This window comes from Pinus tabuliformis, chromosome X, assembly GCF_031772625.1.
Source record: "Pinus tabuliformis cultivar Carrire ecotype Pingquan chromosome X, CPIR1, whole genome shotgun sequence".
In the NCBI taxonomy this organism is placed as follows: Eukaryota; Viridiplantae; Streptophyta; class Pinopsida; order Pinales; family Pinaceae; genus Pinus; species Pinus tabuliformis.
In genome coordinates, this window is record NC_142308.1 from 1116110462 (window position 1) to 1116118796 (window position 8335).

The window sequence follows — 8335 nt, forward strand, 5'->3', positions numbered from 1 at the left end:
GGGTAAGAGGGAAAAGTACGCATTCACCCGTATCAAGCAACCTATTGTAGAAGTGCCTTCACTCTATAACCCATATTTCAACAAATATTTCTTGTTATACACCTTCACCTCCGACAACTCTCTTGCTACAGTACTCACTCAGAAGGATGAGTTGAACGACGAACATCCCATCTCCTTCATGAGCGCAAGCATGCAGGGACCCAAACTCAACTACCTTGCCTTTGACAAACAAGATTATGCAGTATACAAGATGGTGAAACACTTCAGGCCCTACTTGCTGAAGAACCATTGCATAGTCTATGTGCCTCACCCAGCAGTCTGCTCACTGCTCATACAACAAGAGATGGGTGAGTAATGTGTGAAATGGATGACAGGCTTGCAAGAGTATGATCTTAACATCAAGCCAATTCACACACTTTCAAGGGTCATGGGCTTTTTGGACTCGTAGCTGAGGCAGTGCACACACAGGAGGAAGAAGAAGAGCTCGCCAGTTGGGAGCAGGAAATCGAGATGTATAATGTAGTGTGAGCACCATCCAATGCATGCGAAAACTATTGGTACGAAGATGTGCACTAGTACCTTGAGCATGGCACCGTACCCTCTCACCTCTCCATGAGATAGAAGAGGGCACTGTGCCTCAAAGTTTTAGCATATCAGTTGGTGCACAGAGTGCTTTACAAAAAGCACAGTAAAGGAATATTGCTCAGGTGCCTGGAGGCACATGAATCAGAGAATCTATTGCAAGTCTGCATGACATACTAGTCAGGGGTCACTTTGCAATAAATACCACTGCACACAAATTTATGCGAGTTGGTTTCTACTGGACCACATTGTTCAAGGATGCACACACCTACGGCTGCAAGTGCACGGTCTATTAGCGATGCGCCGACAAAACACGTAGGTCAGCAACCCCAATGCACCTTGTTTTAGTGACTGAATTGTTCCAACATTGGGGCCTCGACGTCATCGGGGAAATTTTCCCACATCCATAAAAACAACACTATTACATTTTGATAGCAACTGATTACTTCACGCGGTGGACAGAAGTAGTTCCGCTCAAGCAAGTGAACGACCAGGAGGTCACCAGCTCTCTCCAACAAAACATCATCTCACACTTTGGCATTCCGGTATCACTTGTGTTTGGAAATGGAACTTAATTTTCATCTTTGAATCTTTATGATTTTTCATTGCAATACGGTAGTGTTGAAACATTCATCTAACTACTACCTGCAGGGAAATGGTCTCACAAAATCCACGAATAAAAACCTTATCCAAATAATCAAAAGGACCATTTACTCTGAGCAACATAACTGGAACTCTACCTTGACAAATGCCTTATGGGATGACCATGTAACACCTAAACCCTCTCTGAATACCTCAACATACTTCCTGGTCTATGGGAAAGAAGTCATCCTACCACCCAAAATCTACTTGCTTGTGACTCAGTTGTCTCAAGAATCCCAAGGAAAGCCTTGTCTGCTAGTTCAGTGTAGGATGGATACACTTCACAAGCTGCAGGAAGAAAGGATGAAAGCAAAAGAAAAGTTTACACTCCACCAGAACCGTATCAAGAGATGGTTCGACAAGAAGTCTATAGGGAAAGCTAACTTTGATGTTGGTGACTTAGTCTTGAAATGGGATAAGCCCCATGAAGACAAAGGCAAGCATATGAAGTTCCAGTTCCTATGGATTTGTCCATACACAATCCATGAGAATATTGGCCCTTACACGTACCATCTGCAATCACTTGATGGGAGGATTGACAATCTTCCTTTCAACAACCAAGATCTCAAAGATTATTTTCAGTAGGTCGGTTGCGGCCCACGCCATGTACATAGCCTGTTTACTTCTTGTTGTCTCGCTTTTTCATGTTCACTTACTATTTTTGTTTCATTTCATTTTTCTTGTTTAGTATCCTGCTATTTTTGGTTTGGTAAATAAGTGTTTCCCTTGACTGAGTTCTAGTTTTTGAATGAGTATGTGGCTGAGATCTAAAGAGTCTTGTGACACTGCAACTCTTGGCCAGTCCTACGTCAGTCTTCTATGTGCTTGGTTGTAACCTTTGGCCGATGAAGTCTTGATAGAAAATACGAGCTATCTACAAGGGAAGCTTTGGTCTAACCATGAACCTATGTCCACACTAGGAAACCCCATGCCTGTACTAAGCCTTCTCCTCTATGTGATCAAGCTCATCCAACTAGTAGAAATGGAGAAGGGGAAAATCTAAACGAGAAAACCTATGTCAGAGGTCTTACATGATTCTCTGAAGGAACAACTTATTCTGCTCTCAATAAGTCAGGATCCATCTTCTGCCCCAAAAATAAACAAGTCCCTATGCACAATCCTCTTAGAAAAATACAAAGGAAAAATAAGAGAAAGGCTTCATGTGCAAAGAGGTGAAGCATGCAACTCCACCGGGGTACTGACTAGGCTCACTAGTAGTGGAGAAATGAGTGTGTTCCTATGTGACTCCACTAGGGTATTGTCTAGACATGCTGGCAATGGAGAAACACCAGAGATGAAAACTTATACTCTGAATTTTTTTAACTCGCGAGCCAAACTACCCTTCTTGATTTTGAAACACTGTGATCAAGCTAAAACGTTTTGTTGTGTTTGACTAAGTTGGTGAAAGGTGAACCATGTCTCTCTGTGGGGTAAGTGGGGAAGCCGAAGTAACCCAAACATCGATTCAATACTCCCTGAATGACCAAGGCCCTATGTTGTCAATGGAACAAAACAGAGAAGCTCGAGTTCAACCAGTGTGTCGCCAAGTGTTGTAGCGGCTGCAACACCCTCCAAAATTTTGGCTTTCATTGAATTTGGGAGCCTTCCTCGGTTTTTTCCTTGATTTTTAAAAACACCCAGGCTCATCACGTGACCTTGTGTTGAGTCTTTTCACCCTCCTCACTTGACCGTTCAAGGAACATATTTTTGCATGTTGGTCACAATGTTATGCTTGCAGTCATGTTCTAGCCACGCACAAGGTCCCGCTTCATGTGTACAAGATGTATTAACTATGTAAACATATTTCGTACTCACGCACGAAGTTGTATGGACTGTCGCACAAGTGTCATCGAGGTCGTTCAAGGATCTATCTCAAGTGTCACTCTTTTCACTCGCATCGTCAGTTAGTCACACTGAGTGTATGTTGTCTTGATGGTTTGAGGCGTCTTGTCGTCAAGTCATGTTGAGTGTGTGTTCACAAGGTCATGCATGTATTGTTGAGTTCCAAAACTGCCTCTTTTTCAAGCAATTTCTTCATCCTTCTTCCTTTGTTTTCCCATGCCAATGCATCCTAAACCATCAAAAGCCATAGCATGTTGCTTCCAGGAGTGCATTTCAGTGATTTTCAAATTATATTATTATGTGTGTTATTTGGATAGGGTTTTGTTTTTCAGCTACAGAACGTAGCAACATTCCGTAGCTAACTGGCCATTCTGCAACCATCTCCATACTTTTGCAGGTTATAGGTGTCGATAGAAGAAACGAGCCACATGGGTATATGGGAAAATTTTAGTACATGGATGGTGTCCCATCCATTTCATCAAATTCGAGGAGAAAGACCCCAGTCAAAGGGGAGTCAATGAAGAAGTCCTACAGCAACTAGAACTATGTTTTTGCACGTAAATGAATCTGAGGATGTTCCTAAAGCTGAGGATGTCGTTTGCCACCTACATAACCAAATCCAATAGCCACTATTTATAGATTTACTGTTCAATCCAACCAAATACTAAATTCCTGGATGCACTACCTGTTCACATGTCTGCTATAGAAGATTTTTCTCTTAAAAACGGTTGTGAATTTTTCCTATAAAACTCAGCGTTTGGAACGTAGAACTAGTTAATGTTTTTGATGATGAAGTAGTGTAATTTCCATTTGTAAGCACGAGACATTCAATACTCTGTTTTCAATATAAAAACTCTGTTTTTTTCCATATGGATACCTGAGCGTGTGAAGTGATTCTGCGTTGCTAGCCCTAGACCGTGCAAAGGGGCCCTGCGTGGTCGAGGTTACTATTCATTTTTTTACATTTCCATTTGCTATTTTCTTTCATTTGGATGTATATTTAATTTTTTTTTATTTATGTCCATAATCATTTCTAACACTGTGTTCATTGCAGCTTTTGTCACTTGTTTCTACTAACTCAGATAGGTGCATTCTAGTTTAGAAGTAGTTCTTTAGTTTCCCCTTTGCTTTAACTTCTTAACTATAGTTTTTAAATTGTGTCAAGTAGCATATTTCTACTGCTATTCCTTAGTTTTTAAGTTTTTGAATTTAAGTTGTTTCATGCCTTTGCTTATTAGATAGTCACTCATTACGTAAATGAATGTTTCCACAACCTTTCGTTGATGGCTTATCCTCAAACTAAATGGTGAAATATGGGATTTATGGATGAGATTTCTTGTTGTTCAGTACCTTTTCCTTCTTAGTGTAGTCACTCATGTTATAAGAAAATATTTCCAGAGCCTTTCGTTAATGATTGATCTTCAAACTAAATGGCTAAGTGTTGTGTTTATAAATGAGATTACTTGTTGTTCATTAGTTTAGAGTTAGATAGCTTGATGCCATTTTCTTGTCAGTTTAAGCAACTCATTATTTAAAGAGATATTTCCAAAAGCCCTTTGTTTATGGTTGAACCTAAGACTAAGTGGTTGAATGCCTTACTAATCACTGAGTTTTTCCTTGCACTTTTAATGTTTACTTCTTTTAGAATGGTGAAGAATGGAATCTCTCAAATGTTGCTATCATAAGGAGTTAATTTCTCCCTAAATTATATAGCAGAGTGGTAACAGTGCTTCATCTAGTTTTACTTTCACAAATAGCATAGTTGCAGTTTTAGTTTTGTTTGTTTCCTTTAGTTTAATTGCAGTAGTTCATTAGACTTTAATTTTGCAAGTAGAATAGATAGCAAAAGTAGTTTTGTTTTCAGTATTTCATTCTTAGTTTGTTGTAGATAGCTGCAATTCCATTTTCTCATTCAAGTTTTGATTTTGTAGATAGCAGTTTTAAGAGTCTTTTAATCTCATATTTTGGAAACCCTTACAATAGAAAGAAGATAAGCTTTGTCTTCACTTTCTTTTTTTGAAAACTCCAATTCCAAACTTGGCCTAAAAAGCACTTGTAGACTGTCACTTCATTCTTCTAGGTTTTTATCAGCAGTAGATTAAGATTTCAATTACATTGTAGAACTTTAGGAGTCAAAAGAACAAAACCCCAAAACAACATAAACTTGAAAATAGTGAGGTAAGAAAGGGTTATTTAGCACATATAGTGCACTACACTTCATTAGTTTACAACACCCGGATTGATAATTTATGTAGCAATTTAGGACACTAAATTGACTAAACATGTATGAAGTCAGTTATTCACACACTTGGTCATTTTGTTGAAGCTCTTTCGATCAGACCATCCTCTAACATCTGGACATCCGTTGAGATGTGTTGCATAGTTTCAGCTCTTAGTGATTATGTACAACTACCCAGAATTGCGCAGAGCTTGAGGCTACCTCCCAGGTAGTCTGCACTATGCAATCCTGGAATTGACTCAATCAACTGTCACCCAGAACAATGCAGAATTTTCTCAGCAAGCCATTTCAATATGTGCTTCCTGCCAATAAATCAAACAAGCCTCTAACTGGTCACCTGGAGAGTTTGACTAGGAAGTGACCCTGGGACTCACTCCCCTCAAAAATTGCGCAAAAGATATCAAGCATGCCCACTCCACTGGCTAAAGAAACTGCACAGACATGCTAGAGAGACACTCAGTGTTCGTCACGGTCTCCCTCAAAAAATTGCGCAGTTTTTCCAGCTGATCACCCAGTCAGTCGGCCTGCTACTCACCCGGAAAACAATGCAGTTTTCATGAGCAGTCTCCCATCTGCCCATCATCCTGCTTAGCTTAGAAACTATGATGGGACATTCAGCAAGTCGGCCTCCCAGAAATTGCATAGTTTTTTCCAGTAGCACTCCCGCAGCCTACTGCTAGTTCCCTAAAAAAATGCGCATTTTTTCCTGGCAAGCCTCCTGCAGCCCACTACCAACTCCCTGGAGGAATTGCGCATTTTTTGTTGCCAAGCCCCTCTACTACCTGCATTACTTCCCTCAAAAAATTGTGCATATCTGCTCACCAGCCGAGCCTGATCCTGCGGACAGTCACTGCTAATCCAGATTATCCATCTCAACCTCCCAGTGACTTCTGCAGAATTTTCATCGGCAGTTCCCGGAGCCTACATCCCAGCTTGAAATCTACCTTTGCACAGTTTCATAGCCTTTTCCTCTCTCCCGATCACCTGCATCTGAAAGAGAATGACAATGCATCATGGTAGACTAGGAGGTTTATGGATTTTATGTTGTCTCGTCATGAGTGATTTCAGATACAGGTACATGAATAAGTCATGACACAACAACAGATAGGATGAAAAAGGAGAGCACATGTAAGGATATTTTTTCGCGAATGAACGAATGAAAAATACATGCGAGGACATTTTTTCGTGAACATGAAAAGCATGCCAAAGTACAAGCGAGCGAGAAGCGTGCACATGCAACATCAAGTGAACACCACAACCATCGAAGATTCCATAGTCCTTGCCATGCGGAGGTGAAGCTATGATACACCAAGAGCACACCCATCACTCAGCGGCACTGCAGCTCGACACGGACACCAGTAGCATGAACATACCAGCACTCTAGTGTCGAGTTGTGTCATGAGTCATGTCGGCCACATCACTACTATGGGAGATACTGTTGTAAATCAATGTAATGTAACATGGAAGTCCAAGAGACCCACATGTAATATGAAGATTCATGTAAAGTTGAAGAGTCAAATAAGTCAAACAGTCATGAGGGAAGTTGAATAGTCACAAGTGCCAGTTTTACCCTTGGCTATAAATACCCCTCATTTGTACATGCAAAATACTTTTCACCATGGCTCCTCCCACAGAGCCTTGAGAGTCTATAGTCTTTTATTTGAGGAGCAAGCAGTGGCTCCAACGCCCCTCTTACAAGGTTAGTGATGTATGGTGTAACGATTTGTCTTGGAACTTTCGCTTAATTCAGAATCCTGATACAGGCCAACACGTTTTCACACATGTATTGTAATTGTTTATAAGACTAATCTTAGAACACTTGTAATGCATGTTGCTTTAACCCGTGTTAAAACAATTAAACTACTTCAGTTTCGCTAATACATTTGTTTATGAAAATATGTTGTATAAGTTGTTAATGTTGTCTTTCCCGTGTGGGCTGCCTCACCGAACATCAGACAAAACCTTTCCCATAAACTTTCTATCATGATCGTCGCACTTGCGCGGACTACTCCATTGAGTGTTGTACATGTTATCCCTTGTTGTGTTGTGACTGTCGCATCGGGTGCACTAATCCTCCAGAAGTTGTGCATGTCCTGTTGTATTGTGTGTCTCTGACAGAGTAGGTACTTTTCCCTTTCGACTGGAGACTCACTTCCACCCTCTCCCTCTGTGGTGAAAGAACCTTGACACAAGTAACACTAGCACTCACCAGGCACGTGAACCTCGAAGAAAAAGCAGACCACTCTCATGTGTTGACAAGCACGAGCTAAGGAAAACCTTTAAGACAAATGGCAACCGGGTCGTCATACCATATGGGACTCCTACACCAAACGGTGTGAGGTCTAGTTTGGACTTCATATCGGGAGATCCCCTGAATGTTGGCAGGTCCAACACCGTTAACACCTACCAATTTTGAATAAATCATTAGTACAATCACAAAATTGGTATCTAAAGAAGCCAATGAAGATTTAACTAAGACAATGGAAGAAGAAAAATTGCAGTGGGTGATTGGAGCCTAATCCAAACAAAGTGTCATTGCTGGATGGATTTACCATAGCTTTCTATCGTTCTTACTAGGATCTCATCAAAAAATATATCCTTAATATGATTCAATTGGCTCAGCAGAAGCACAAAATAGGAGGTAAAACCAACTCAACCTTCTTAGCTTTAATTTCCAAAGAAAGTAGGCCAACAACTTTCAATAGATTTCGACTCATTTCTTTTTGCAATTATTCATACAAAATTCTAACAAGATATATAGCAAATTGGCTCAAAATTCTGTTGCCTCATCTAATGTCTGAAAATCGTGGTTTCATCCAGAAAATATAGATTGTTGACAATATTCTCCTAGTACGGGAAGCTATCTGTTCTAGCCTCTCCCAAGAAGAACAAGGATTCATTCTCAATCTGAACATGGTGAGTTCCTTCGATAGAGTAAGGCACTCATTCCTTTATGTTTTTTTAGAAAAAATTGGTTTCACTAATGATTTTTTTGATCTTATCAAAGGTTGCATCCATAAGCCTTAGATA